The 14,827-nt window shown below is 56.3% G+C and overlaps 1 protein-coding gene and 1 long non-coding RNA gene across 4 annotated transcripts in view; one reads left to right on the forward strand and one right to left on the reverse strand.

Annotated features, from left to right (window-relative positions):
• Positions 1-14,827, forward strand: part of Gse1 (Gse1 coiled-coil protein) — a 336,446-nt gene that overhangs the window by 49,955 nt on the left and 271,664 nt on the right. The gene's annotated exons all lie outside the window — the stretch shown is intronic.
• Positions 7,824-14,827, reverse strand: part of LOC126515516 (uncharacterized) — a 10,652-nt gene continuing 3,648 nt past the window's right edge. The window contains exons 3-4 of one of the 2 annotated variants that reach the window (XR_007595864.1): positions 14,067-14,145; positions 7,824-10,871 (exon numbers count right to left, since the gene is read on the reverse strand). This is a non-coding gene — a long non-coding RNA (uncharacterized lncRNA). Of the gene's footprint in view, positions 10,872-13,658; positions 14,146-14,827 lie in introns of those variants that run through there. The other variant, XR_007595863.1, reaches the window with a different exon arrangement.

Consider the following 14,827-nt stretch of genomic DNA (forward strand, 5'->3'; position numbering starts at 1 on the left):
TAAGGCCTGGCTAGTATCATTCAAGACAGGGAGCTCTTCCTATTGGGTGCATAGGTGTCCTGTGCCACCCCAATTTTGTCCGGCTGCACAGTGTGTGCTGGTACACATAGCCAGCATTTGCCCCACAGACACTGCCCTACCTCATAGCTGTGGCCTGCTCAAGCGCGCGCCTACGCATACACACTGGCCTTTAGATGGTTGAGTTTCCATGTCCTAACCTTTACTTCTTAAATCTATTTTATATTCTTTATATTTGAAAGAACCTAAGTTGACATAGACTGGAGACCATCCTAAGAAAGCAGAAGCTAACCCCCTATAGGTGTGTGTGTGTAGGAGGAGGGAGTAATCCTCCGGGTAGCCTCTTCCATGCTGCAGTTCCAGAAATAGACTCCAGGTGGCACCAAAACCCAACCTGCAGTTGTCTGGGCCTCATGGGGCCTGGTTGTGTATGAGAGTGGGGGCGGGGCGGTGGGGTAGAGGGCTGTGTGTGTGACTGTGAGATGTACACAGGCCAGCATCCCATCTTTCTGGGAACATGGGGTGCCATGGAGAACCCCTTGTAGGATACCCCAGCTGCAGGGATTCCACATGCCCGTGTGCCCGGGGCGCGCACGCGCGCGCGCGCGCGCGCACACACACACACACACACACACACGCATTCTCTGCAGGAGATGTGATTAGCAGATACACAGGAGCAAGCGGTGATTTATATCCTGGTCACCTAATTACTCCCAGCCGTGGAGGAGGGAACTGTGGGGCTTGGGCCTGATATTCCCCAATCCCAACGGGGCCCAGAGGTGGGGACTCAGGCGCCAAGCTGCTCCACCCCTATCCTCCTTAGGAGGCCCCAGATTCCAAGCAGCCTGGAGGGATGGGAGGCAGCCAGGGGTCCTGGGCTTCCAAACTTGCAAGGGGGACTTTCTGGGAAAAACCCAGAGGTGAGACCATCTCTGTATACCCCAGCCTCTGATGAGAATGAACGAGCTGGATTCACAGGGCCGGCCACTACCTCGAGGCTTCACAAGGCTGCTCTATCTCTAACCTAGGGAACTAACTTCGTAGAGGGCCCCATCAGGTCACTTCCCGCGGTCCTCAAGGCGGGGATTCTGAGGCTGGGCCTGGCTGTGTGAGTGCTACTGTCCTCTTTGACGTCATAGTATACCCCATCCTCTGGCCTTCTGCACTCTCTTTCCCCACTGTGTAGAATGCAGTTCTCGCTCTTCCCAGAGCTGCCGCCACCCTGCTCCTTCAGGTCACCAAGGTACTTGTTACCACTATGGACTGTTGTGGCCTCTTGGCTCTGTTGTCCTTTCAGGCGGTCCTCTGTGACCACAAGTGTCCAGTGTGCCTGTGTCTACACTGTGTGTCCCACATAGGTAGCCCCTGCTTTTGTCTGCATGCAGTGTGAGGAGCATGCAAGGGGACATTTGTTCAAATGGACAGACAGATGGACACTGGGTAAATGAGCAGTGGCACCAAATGGGTGGAAAGAGAAAGGCTGTTGCTTCTGGTGAAGCCTAACTGACAGAAAGGAGCTGGGGATGGGATGAGCTGAGTCCTGTCTTGGTTGGCTCCTGTGGCTTCTCTCTGCCTCTGTCTCTCCCCACCTTGACTCGGGTCCTTCTACCCTGAACTAATACATTGTCCCCAAGCCACCAACCAAGGACCTACATGTACTGGGGTTCAGGAGTCTCTAGCTGGTGACCTCAGAACCCTGCACACCCCTCTCCTGGTCTGTCTTGATCTTAGAGGGGGCTCAGACCTGCTGGGGTTGAGCCATAATCTCTGATGGAGACATGCAGCCAGAGCTGTGTGACACGTGGCCCCGCACCTGAGGCTCTGCCTGCGGGCTTCTCCAGGGGAGCCTCCTTTCTCCAGCCTGTAGGGTTGAGGGTGAGCATAGTGTCGGGGGCCTCTTGTGGAGCCCCGCAGCTCTCCCTAGCTGAGGTGTAGGGGGAGATCTTAGCCGTGGCCTTCACCTCCTAAGGATGCAAGGCAGGAAGGCCAGGACTCCGAGCCCTCTCCTCCTGCTGCTGCTGACCCTCCCTCCTCTTCCTCCTCCTCTTCCACCTCTCCACCTCCGTCCATCTCCCCTCCCATTTCCTATCTTCCTCTATCTCTTGACCCCATCTCTTCCCATCCCCCTCATTTCTCCCATCTGCCTGTATTCCCCGTATGTATCCCCAGCTCCCCCATCTCTCCCTGTCTCCCTCCCCTCCCTGTCTTCTTCTCTGTCTTTAATGTTCTCGTCTAGAGAGATAAGACACAAGTGTCTCTGGATCACTGTTGGCCTTACTGGCTGGCTCGCTCTCTCTCTCTCTCTCTCTCTCTCTCTCTCTCTCTCTCTCTCTCTCTCTCTCTCCCCCACCCACCCACCCCCACCCCCCCCCCCCTCCGCGCGCGCCTCCCTTTCCAGGCAGCTGTTCCTAATAGACTGTTAATGACGATACAGTGGGTGGAAGGCAGCGTCCTGGGGGAGCCGCCATGATCTGTGTAATTGGCCTCAAAGGAGACAGAAGTGTCTAATATTTACACACCCGCATTAGTCCTTTGGGAACCTTGTCTTGGCTGGAACCATGCGGGGAATGCGCTAGCATTATGTCGCATCACCCCTGTCCCTCACTCGGAAGGGCTTTAGTTAGGAACCTGCTTTTCTCTGTGGGTGCAGAGTCAATGTCAGGAGTGGTCTGATCTAGTTGCCAGGCAGACAGTGTCCCTTCGGTTAGAGACCTCAGGGGTATTGGCAGGGGCGCTCAAGGAGAGAGTCAGAATAACCAGCTCCTTGAGGTCTCTGGGTATCTGGATGCAGCCATGCCTGAAGCCCTTCTGCCCATGCACTGAGTCAGCACAGCCCCTGTTTCACTTGGCTAGGAGGAGGCACAAACGAGAGGTTCTGTCTTCCCCAGGCATGGGGGGGTCCCTACTGGCAGCAGTGTCCTCATGGCCAGTCACTGGCTATACCATACCAAGGGGAGCATAACTGTGCCCATGACTTAGAGTCTCCCCTCCCTCAAGGTATCCCTTTCTGAGTCCCAGGGTCTGGAAGTGCCAAAGAACTTCCAAGCCCAGAAAGGGTGGGGCCAGGAAGAGGTAGGATTCAGGATGGAGACAGGACTGCAGGAGGCCTCTCCCCTCTGTTCCAAGGTTCCAAGTGAGAATCTTGCGACAATAGAGAGAGGCAGAGCCCACTACCCTGCTGCACTCAGACCTCTGTTGACGCCATCAAATCTTTCCCAGCCCCCCTCATCTAGTGTTAACAATGTCCCCTTTGCACACGTGGTCCAGCTCCAGCTGGGCAGCCACAGGGCACAGGGTGTCTCCAGCCTCCTATTGGGCTGGGCAGAGGTGGGAGGGCAAGGAGGAGCCCTGAGAAGTCTACTGGGCGCAGGGCAGGCTTACCCCTCCCTTGCCTCCTATGGAACTAGAGCCTGCCAGCACCTTCCTGGGTCTCTGATCGTAAGAACAATATGTGCTGGCTCCTGTCGGCTTTATAATTCAGCACGCTCCCCTGTGTAGGGCTCACATTTGTAAGAGCAGCTGTAAGTGAGGGGTTTTCTTTTTCTTTCTTTTTTCTTATTTCTATGACAGCCTTATTGCAATATAACTCACAGATCATGCAAGCCACCCACTCAGTGTCGCAGTCACTGGTTGAGAATGTGCACAACACCGTGTGGCCATCACCAGTCTAATTCTAGAATGTTTCCATCACCCTCCGAACACCAATCCTGTCTCCTTAGTGCCTGTTTCCCATTTCTCTCTCCCCAGCCCTGGCAGCCATAGTCCCCTATCTGCCTCTGGAGTCACCTGGGTGATCCCAGGGAGTTGCTGCCCTGCGGTGTGTGGACCTAATGTCTGGCTTCTGCCACTGCATTGAGTATGCAGGGGTCACCCACATGGTGACCATCACCCATCAGTGCTTCGTTCCTTCCGTGGCCCAGTAGTATTCCACAGTGTGACCTGCCCAGTTTGCTTTTCCACCCAGCCTGTTGCGGGTGGGGGTGGCATTTCCACGTGGGCTATCGTGAGTGACATATCTGGGAGCTGCCTGCATAGACATCTATGTGGCTATATGGATGTTTCCTTCTCTCTGACACATGCCCAGGAATGGCCTGTCCCAAAATGTCTCTTGGGACACTTCACAGCTGTCAATCCTAGCCATTCCTTATGGTCGTCTCTCTGAAGGGCTACACAGCCTGTCCCTTCAAGGAAGGACGTTTGTCTGTTTCATCTGCCATCCCTCTCAGTCACCAGTAGTGACAACAGTCGGTACTCAGGAAACACCGAGTGAGTGACCAGGCCCTGTAGCCAGTCTTTTTACCCCCTACATAATAAAGTCAGTTCCTGCTGGATGTGGCACCTGTCACCTGAGCCAGCAACAGATGTTGCTGTTCTGTGTCACCGGGCTCAGTAGGTGCCAAGGCCTAAGGTCACCCAGCCAGAGGCAGCAGACAGGCCTGTCAACACTGGCGTACAAAGTCCAGAGAAGAAAAACCCTGACAGGGCCTGGGCCAGGCTGGTGCTGTCTGCTGGAACATCTGCAGACCTCCTTTGATAGCTTCTGTACCCAGAAGACAGGGATTCCCCAGTGGCTTGGCATGCACACTGTCCATCTTCCCTGGCCTGGCTCCCTATCTTCATCCTTCTGGGGTGTGTATGGGCCGGTGGGGTCACCCTTGGGGCTTCTGCAGGGCCCTACTCTGCCCTCTGGACTTGGAGCCGTTCCCTCAGAGGCCAGTGAACCAGGCCATCAGACATGGGTCAGAACTGCCATTAACTCTGTTTTAGAGGAGATGCCAAAGCCTAGAGAGATGGGTGTCCTCATCTGAGCCACACACACTGAGTGACTAAAGCAGGATTCAAACCTTTCCTTTTTTAAGGCAGGGCCTTCTGAAACCCAAGCAGACCTCAGTAAGTAGCTGAGAATGACCTTGTTCCCTATCCCCTTGCTTCCACCTCCCGAGTGCTGGGATTTCACACACCTGCTTGTGTGCGCTGAGAATGGAACTCAGGGCCTCGTGTGTGCTGGACAGACACTGCCCGATGAGCCACATCCCTACCCCCTAGCATTGTTAGTATTCATCCTTCAAGGTGTGAAGCTCTAGAATGTTCCCTTCCCCATCACTTAGAGAGTTGTCATGGAAACTAGCCCCCAGGTTCTTTCTGGTTTGAGATCAGCCTTGGTCATTTTTACCCCTCAACTCCTTGGGCAAATTCTAAGCCCGCCTGAAGATTCCAAGGCTCTGAGGAGCTCAGTTGGAGAAAATTGTCAGTCGTAGGCCAAGGGTCCCCAGATGACCTGAAGGTTGTGGTGGGTGTGGTATAGGAGGAGCTCATGGAGCTGCTGTAGGGGCCTTCAGAGCAGCAGCTCAAGCCTCCTGAATGAGTCCCACAGCCCTTGTCGCAGCCACAATCCCTCTCCTTCCCAAGTGACAGATGTAACTGGAGACCAAGTGCTGGAAGGGCCCCATAGCCCTTGCACGCTGCCTGCACCTTCAGCTCCATGCTTGGCCCATGTGGGCCTCAGTCATTGTGGCCTGTGACCATGACGTGGGCTCCCAGGCCACATCCTTCGCAGATGCTGCTCAGCGGGGGTGAGGTGAAAACCTAGCCTCGGCCCCCAGATGCTCCCTGCTACAGTTAAGCGTCTCCAGGCAGAGGCCTGCCTTCGCCAGCAGGCTGTACCAGGCACTGCGGAAGCCATGGCGGGCGAGCGTATGGCGGGCATATGCTGTGGGAACATGCTGCCCATGGAGAGGCACGTGGTGAAGGGAGTGAGCCCGTGGAGCTTGCCTCTTCTGAACACCCCTCTGCTTTCCTTCCTGGAGGGTCACCCGGTCTCCATCTGGGAAACTCCTGGTGTACTGGGGCCTCAGGGTTGACAGGATGTGCCCAGCTAGATCCCTTGTGGGCAGCAGAGCCTCAGCCTTCCATGACGATAGGACAGGGGATCAGGGCTGCCGCCTCCTCTGCTGTCTGTCTGCAGCGCCTACTAGGTGCTCCATTTCAGGCAGTGTGGACAGATTGGGGACAGGGGGATGGCCACAAGGCTGAGAAGCCAATGGTGTGTGGTTGCCACTAGAGGGCGTCCAGGCTGCGAGTACTCTGTGGAAGGGTTCCTCTTGCTGGAAGAGTCCCAGAGCCTTGTGTGGGAAGGAGCAGGCAGGGAGGGTGCTTCCTGCTGAGGGGTCTGCTGAGCACAGGCCTACAGTGAGCTGAGAGGCCAGCTGTCTGGGGCTCTGGTGACCAAGGAGGATCTAGGCAACTGGAGGGCAGTGTGAGGTTGCAGTGTAGGCTAGAGTAAGCACAGGCCAGATTTCCAAGGGGATGGGGGCAGGGGGAGATGCAGGCATGATCTGTGGGTGCTCCTGTACCACCACCTCCTGGCTATAACCAGCCAGGCCTGAGCTAACCACCCCAGGATTAGGTGCACATTGTATCTTCCGTATGTTCTGGGCTCAGAGAAGCAGACAACTGGCTTGAGTCACAGGGGGCAAGAGGTTGCCCTGGGTGCCCATTGAGGCTCCCCCTTCCCAGCCCTGAGAACTCCTCTTTCTTCCCCGGGGAAACCCTGTCTGAGCTGCTTGTCCCAACACCACTTTCAGCTCAGGTCCCTACAGATGGAACTCTCTTTTAGCCTCCTAGGCTTAGCCCTGCGCACAGTGGGTACTTAGTGTATTCTGCTGCCCTCAGCATGGCTGCTGCATAGGGAAGGGTACCCAGGTCCTCCGAGCTGGGGTTTTGAGTCACGTGGTTCAGGACTACAGTTCTTAATTGTTGCCAACAAGGGAAGCTATGCCTTGAGGTCACCCCATCCGTGCTTGGTCCCCACCTATCTGCTCTGACTCCAAGTCAGTCACCCACTAGGGGACAGGAGTAACTGCTTCTGAGGTGACAGGACAGTTGGATGGGTCAGACGCTATGGTCAGAGAATCTGGAACGGTGGGCCTGGTTGGGAGCCAGAGGGACAGCCTGATGGACAGTCCTGGTGGTGGGATGGACCTAATGGGGAAACTGGCCTGGAGGGGGTGGGGGATGGGCCTGTCTGGGCCTTAGCCCTGGCTCTGGAGCTTCAGGACACACACACACACTGTGACCTTGTCATACGTGTGGCTGCCAAGACCAAGGGAGGTAACTATCTAGTCGCAGCTGGAGGTAGAGAGACATCTGGCCTGTTCTGCCATGAGCTGAGTCCTGTGTCCCCTGTTAACCTCAGGTTGGGGTGAGGAGACGACGGGGGCTGCCTGCCCCTGCTGCAGCTCTCCAAGGCCCTGCTGCCTCAGAGCCGACACCAAACAGATGGGCCGGGAGTGGGAGACGCTGCAACAGTTGGTGCTGCCAGCTCCCAGCTCCCAGCTCAGCGGGAGTGAGAAGCGGGATGGAGCGAGTGGCAGAAGCCCAGCCTGCTGTCAGCACCTCCTGAGGGCCTCTCAGCCCCTGCGTGCCGCATGGGAGACCTCAGAGCCGACCACCAATGCCTGCCTCGGGAGGCTTGAAGGCCTAGCATGGTGCATGCTGATGGGTTGAGGCCCACTGGCCCAAGGACAGTCCTCCTAGCCTTGATCTCCCCCTGACCAGCATGGTGTCGACACTGGTTTTCCATCTTGTGTGATCTCAGCCAAGCCTCTTAGCTTCTCTGTGCTTTGCTCCCCCCTCCCCCACAAAAGTAGGGGACTGTGCCTTGCCAACACCCCGGGACTGCAGGGGCCTGTCCTGATGGAAGCCCTCAAGAGTAGAGTGTGGCGGGGAAAGGGCAATGCAGGCCTTGCCTGGGAGACCCAGCATCTCTGGGGACCAAGGATAGGTGGCTTCATAGAAAGAAGTAGCCCACTGCTGGGTTCACCTTTACATGGTCCAATGTTACTCATCTTCCGTAGTATTACCTCCATGCAGCCTGGAAGCCGCAGGGATGCTGTGCACCTCCTGGCAGAGCTCCCCGGTCCAACCTGGCCTCTGTGTGGTCACCACAGGGCACTTGCCGACCCAGCCGAATGCTCAGCCTCACAGCCCACCTGTGCCCCTCACTCGCCCTCCTCTGGCCTCAGGACATGCTCACACCAACTGAAAAAGGTTTCTTTCTCCAGAGCTGCTGGACAGCAGCGGCCAGCCACCAGCCACGTGTGGCCCTGAGAGTTTATTTAATTTCTTATGACTGTTTGTGGTGCTAGGAATTGAAGCCAGGGCTTTGCTGTGCTAGGCAAGGGCTCTGCTCAGAAAACGCGCAATGCAAGCCTCAGATCTGGGTCCCACTGCTGAGCTTCAAGTACCTTGTACCCGTGGGTAGCTGGCGGGCTGCTGTGTTGGATAGTGCTGATCTGCAACATTCTGTTGGGTTTTCTGCTGGCTGGCTCTGCTCTTCCAGTTGGGCATGTCGGTCTTTGAATTGTTGCGGCAGGACGTGAGGAGGTCAGCGAGACAAGTCAGGTGGTTTCTGTGCTAGTCTTGGAGTTTGAGGAGAAGAACATTCTGGAACAGTCTGTGTTGGGAGCTTATTTTGTTGCATTTTGTCAAATCTCAGACACAGAGCATCTGACATGAGGAGGGCGGGTTTCTGTGCATTTGTGAATCGGTTAGTATGTCTGAAAAGCTGTGAGAAGCGGCATCTCACTTAGGCGTCTTCTCCTCCTCCAAAGAGGACGGGCCTGAAGTCAGGGGACTCTACACTGGTCGTCATTTCCCTAAACCATCAGAAGTTGTCATTTTCCACCCCAGTTGGGCAGGGTAGCCATGGGTGTGAGTGCCTGGGGAACCCTGGACACTCCTCTCCCCCCTGCACCCCCTTTTCTTAGGTACAGAATAGCTGTGAGTGTCTCAGCTGAGGAGCAGGGCGCCACATCTGTGGGGTACCCGGGAGGCCTGGCCAGGAGAGAGGACTGACTCGGCTCCTTGGAAGAAGGACAGACAGAGATGGGTCCTAAGCCTGCTCCCCGGCCTCCAAGGGACTCCATTCTACTAACCTAAAGTGGGCTAGATGTGGCAGGAGCGGGACCCTTGATGTGACCCACAGGTTCCTGCCACAGTGACTTTGCACCTGGGCACCGGTTTCTTGAATGGTGAGAAGCTGGCAAGGTTCCTCCGTGGCTTCCTCGTGGGCCTTCCTGGGCCACATGCAGGATGTGACACCTGGCAACCTGGGTCTCTCCTGAGCCTCTAAAAGGGAGGTTGACGAGCCTGCTTATCTTATTCCCCAGAGTGGCTTTGCCAAGACCAGCTCTCTTGCTGCTGCTGCCACTGCTGTCCCATAGGTACAGACAGAAGTAGGCTGGGCACCTTGGCCTCCACCAACCCTTTCTCAAGGAGACAGCCCCAGGCTGACCCTGGAGACAAAGGCAACGATATCGGGGCCACTTGGATGAGTGCCCAGTGGTGTCCCCACACTGTCCTCCAAGCACCTGCCCCTTCATTAGTACTCACGGGCCTGAGTCCCAACCCCACATGGCCTGTGCCCCAGCTGCCTGGTTCTCTCCCAGGGGAGAGAACGCCTGCTGTTCTGTGCTCCCTCAACTCCTGCCAGCTGGCTGCTGTGTTGTTGCCATGGTGATCTTTGAGAATGTCAATGGGTGCTGGTTCCCTTCATCTCTATAGGCCACGGCCTCTTGCGGGAGGCCCTTGGGTTGCCAGGCAGACAGGGAGCCGTCAGAGGGTCCAAAGGCCCTGGAGCCCAGGCTGACTCTTGATTTGTGCTGGGGGCTGCCAGGGCTCAGGGCCAAGAATGTGGGGCAGGTGGCCAAGCAGCGGCCTTGGGGGCTTGGCCAGAAAGCAGTGAGCAGCAAGCAGCAACTGGGGACAGGGTGCCTGGGGCACCTAGGGTATCCCAGGGGACTCCAGGGCCCGCTTCTGAACGGTCTCACTGTGAGCTATGCCACGCCGTAATGTGAGCTGCACCTTTGCTCTGCTGTGTTCTCTGTCCTGCCCAGCTGTTGTGCACCCCTCCCCTGGGAGTTCCAGAGTTCCATAACTAAAGGCTGTGTGATGAGGCCACAGAGCTAACAACAAGCAGTGTGAGCCAGCCAGTGAGGCTGGAGCCCCTTATGGGCGGTCCATCTTACTCTGGGGTGCTGAGGCACAGAGAGGGCAAGCAGCTGGCTTAGTGTTGCTCAGGTCCAAGGAAGAAGGGGCCTTGCCTGGGGCTGTCTCATCCTGAAAGCATCTGGGATGGCGGGAGGGAGAGGGCGAGTGGCCGCAGGCATGGAATGCAGTGCTGTGTGGTCCTGCTAGAAGCTGCATGGGTCTCGCGGACAACCCAGAGATGAGCTGGAAGTGATTCCAACTCCCCAGGGAGAAGAAAACCCCTTGAATCATCAGGGCTCCCCTACCAGTGACAATGGAAGGGACATAGGGAAGGTGACAGGAATCTGGGGCTGGTGAACCCCTGGAAGCACAGGCTCCAGGAAGGGCTGGGTGAAACCACCCTCCCAGGAAAGTGCCTGCAGAGGTTGGATGACTTCCCAGACTGGGTCCATCCATGGAAGACCTATAGCAGCCCCTGTCCCTGCAGTGGCACATGGGAAGAAGTCTTCCCAGCGGCCAGACCCGGTGGTCCGTCACTCTGCGTTCACACATAGCTTTAGAGACCTTGACACTCAAGCTAAACACATCCACTCACTGGGCTTCTCCAGAAGCGGCGGGTTTCCACAGTGACAGGCTAACTCACAGGGCCTTTGTGGTCTCCAGGGAGCTGCCTGGGTTTGGATGCTGGGTGCTGGATGCCAGCTAGAGCGTCCTCTAGGCTGTGCTTGCCCAGTATATACTCTAGATCCCTGGTCTGGCCCTGTTCTGACATCCTGTGGATGGAAAGACTCGGGGGCCCCGTGTGTGGGCCTGTTCTCTCTGGTCGCAATATTATTCGCAGGAGCATCCATAACCAGGTTCTGCTGCAGGATGAAAGGAGAGTGAGGCCCGGCCTGCATCCTGGGGTAGGAATCAGCCGAGAGTAAACACAGAATGGGGCATCCACCTGAGATGGAGATCCCTCATGCTGGCATAGCGGCAGTCACCTCCTCTGCTTGGTAGGTTGGCACACCAAGGATCGGTCAGTGAGTGATTTGCCCGTGGTCCAAGCTAGGGCAGAACCAGGAACTCCAGAGTACAGACCTTGTCACTGTGCCCCACCCCCACCCCACACTGTCCCTCAGGAGACCCCAGTGTAGAGTCTGCTCCTCTGGAGCGGCATCCTCCTAAAGGCTGGCGATGGCTAATTGTGTTTTGTGGCTCTCTCGCATCTGCCCTCCCTGACGAGTGTCAGGCAGGCTCCTCAGCCTCTTGTCAGTGAGCCCTCTTTGAACACGGATCCTTTCATTGCATGGTGACACACGGCGGCAGAGGGCGACCCAGGTGAGATTGTTGGGGAGGGGGACAGACCTGTGCCTTGCTGGTGACAGCTAATTAGCACATGTCTCTGCGCCAGCCTCCAGTGTGGCAGGCTTGTTGATGCGAGGGAGTCTGTAGAGGCCTCTGAGGAAGATGGCTGTGGCAGCCCTGCCCTGGGCTGTCCCATCAGGCCCTTGTTGGTCAGAGGTGAGCAAGGCCAGATCACCAGCAGGTTCTAGACTGGCGGCTCCCCTGTGATGGGGCTAGAGCTGCAAGGTCGCAATCCATAGAGTCCTGAATGTCTGCAGAAGGTCAGCTCCCTTCAGAACCTGGCACACTCAGCTACACACAGAAAACAGGTGTCTGACTGTCGCCAAATCCCAGGGGCCGCAAGGTGTATGTCACCTGGGCCAAACCAAAGGGCATCAGCCAAGCCTTAGAGACACGGTGCAAGGCTGAGTCTCTGCACCCAGGCCATGGCATTTGGGGTGCCCCATCCTTGACTGGGTGAGAGTATTTATAGTGTGAACTCTGGGCACTGAAAGTGAGAGATTCCAGGCTGTGGCACTGGCTCTTAGGGCAGAAGCAGGTGGCTGCAGGCTGTTAGACACAGGCCTGTCCCAGGAGCTCCGGGCTCCTCAGGTCAGCGGAGCATAGCCCACCCATCCCAGAGGCTCTTCCCAGGAGGAGAGAGCTGCTGGCCCCTTAACACTTCGGGGTTGTGTGGCCCCTTCCTCTTTCCAGGTGTGTGTCTTCTCTCTGTGGGAACTATTTCTATAGATATGACATGGGGCTTACTGGGGAAACTGAGGCCTAAGGAGTGAGGAGGGGTGTTGGGGCCACAGGGAGTGCTTGGCCTGTACTCCTTTGGCCCCCACCTCTGGCAATGATTCAGAATTCTTCACCCAGCATGGAGGGAGCATTGAGGGCAGCTGAGGTTCACCCTCCAGGCTTAGCTTTGGCCTCCCCAATGGCTCCGTCACATGAGGAATAGGAAGCTCCTCCCGAGGGCCCTCATCTCCTCCCTCCCATCACCAAGATGGTGTCTGGGCCATGCCCACTTCTCAGATGGCAAGACTGTGGTGGAATACATCAGTGACAATCACCATTGGTGGGGGGGGGGGCAGACTCCCTGTCCCTGCGCTCCTGCCTCTTTAAGGAAGGAAGGAGAAGCATGTGGAGCCTCTGGGGACATGAGGGACACTAGGAAGCCTTGGTGGACACAAGCCCTCTACATTCTGACCTGTAACCTGACCTGTGCTTAGAAGCCCTAGGTAAGGACTGGCCTGGAGCTGTCCCCTGCAAGCTAAGCAGCAAGGATTCCAACCCAGCTCTGCAGGAGTCCTGTGTCCCCTGCCTGCTTTGAGAGCTTCAGAGCCTGCAGGGGTGGTTCTGCTCTCTGCCATGCCCTCCCACCTCCAGCTCTGAGCAGCTGGTTCCTTCCTGCCTCAGAGCAGGGCCTGCATCTCCTGGTCAGCTAATTATGTGGAAAATTGGAAGAAATTGCAGAAGCCACTGCGGGAAATGAGGTCAGGGCTGAAGGTTATCAGAGCAGCAGCGCCGACTCTCTCTAGAGGCCTCCCCTCCCTGAGACGGAGCTCGCAGCCCCCCTCCCCAGCCAGCTTTCCAGCTGTCCCCTTCCTCTTCCCCTCCCCCACCGTAAAATCCAGGGGAAGGTGCAGTGGGCCGCTACCTTACCTTGTTCTCCTGAGCCTCTTTTCCCAGCTGCCCTCAGAGCTCTCTCCCTGAGAGCTCCAAGGGGAGGGGTGCTGGGGGGATAGGAGAGCATCTTGTATGCACATGCACGCACATGTGGGCCCGACTGCATCCTCAGTTGTGCCAAAGTGCTCTCACACACCCAGCGCCCACATGGACAAACATTTGTTTTGTTTGTACACAGTTGAGTACCTACTGTGTGTTAGGTATCAACTTGCCTTTCTTTCTGTACTTAGCTATTTTCTTAAACACATCTGTGGTTTCCCTGATCTCTTGATTGTTTCTCTTGCTGTTCATCCTTCTGAACCTGCTGTATAGGCAGCTGCTTCCTACAGAGCCAGCGTGGTCTGCAGATATACACGCCTGTCTATACCTGTCATGCGAGAAGCAGCAGGGTGATTAAGCATGGACTGTGGGACCTGGGACTATTGGCCTTGGCTAAATGGCCTCCCTGAGCCTTGGTCTCTTCATCTGCAAAAGGGGCAGATGGTAGAAGTGTTGATATCCCTGGGTAGTAGTCAGGTTTCAGGGAAGGGCATGCACACACGTGTGTGTGTGTCTGTGTGTGTGTGTCTGTATGTATGTGGTGTATATGTGCTGTGTCTATGGTGTGTATGGGGGTCTGTATGTGTGTGTGTGTGTGTCTGGTATGTGAGGTGTGTATTTGCCTGTGTGTGTGTGGTGTGTGTGGGTGGGTCTATGGGGCATGTGGAGGATCTGTATGTGTGTGGGGTCTCTATGTATGTATGGTGTATGTGGGGTGGTATCAGTGTGGTGTGTGTCTGTGTGATATTGTGTGGGGGTCTGTGTGTGTGCAGTGTATGTTTGGGGGGGTCTGTGTGTCTGTGTGTGTGTGTATGATGTGTGTGTGGTATGTGTCTGTATGGTAATGTGTGTGATGTGTCTGTGTGTGGTATGTGTGTGTGTGGAGAGAGAGCGCTCCATGTAGCATTTGGGCCTTGGGCTGTCGGGTAGGTCAGCAGGGAGTAGCCAACTCCGCACCCTGCCTCCTCTCTGCCCTAGTCGTCTCTCTTTCTACTCACCTGGCAGTAATGGGTTCCTGGGGTCCAGTGCTCTCCTTGGGTGCCTTTCTGGTCCATGACTTGGGTGTGGCTATGGAGGCTTAAGAAAGTTTGGGGCAGAAAAAGAACTACATAGTCATTCCTGGGAAGCCACCTGTCTCGTCCTCCTCCCCCTGGTGACAAGGCTAATGAGAAGGCCAAGGTCCCTCAGAGACTGCCCACCCTACCCCCATAGACTGCATTTTATACAGGAGCCACCTCCCCTCACCTGCAGCCCCCACCTGCGTGTGATCCTAGATGGTAATCCCATTCCTGGACATAAGGAGTCAAGTCAGGAGTGTAGTATGTCTGGGCCCCAAGGGCTCATCTGAACCCTGTCTGCGAAGCTGAATCCAGTGTGGAGGAGGAGCGTCACCCACGGCTGTCCTGGACAGCCTCTGCCAGCGGGACTCTGCTGCTGCCCAGGGCTTCCCCTCCCAAAGACATCGTCCTTGTCTGCCCGTCATATCCCATCTGCCATCTCACTTCTCTTGGGACTTTAGGACCCTGAACTGTCTGCTGTCATAACTGCTCAGACCTGGGAGGGAAGAGACATAGCTGTGTCTGTCCCTTGCTTCCAGTCACTTTAATTCATGACCAAGTCCCGTGAGGGAAGGGGAGGGGTTGTGGGATCTGTCTGCAGAGAGCTCAGCCCAGGGAGTCAGTTTCCTGGGTGATTTGAGTGGGCACAGCCTCCAGGACATGGGCCGGGAGTAGCGCTTGAGACCCAACGGAACTATATA

The sequence above is a fragment of the Alexandromys fortis genome, unplaced genomic scaffold, assembly GCF_014885135.2.
Source record: "Alexandromys fortis isolate MF-2015 unplaced genomic scaffold, M_Fortis_MF-2015_v1.1 scaffold_165, whole genome shotgun sequence".
Lineage (NCBI taxonomy): Eukaryota > Metazoa > Chordata > Mammalia > Rodentia > Cricetidae > Alexandromys > Alexandromys fortis.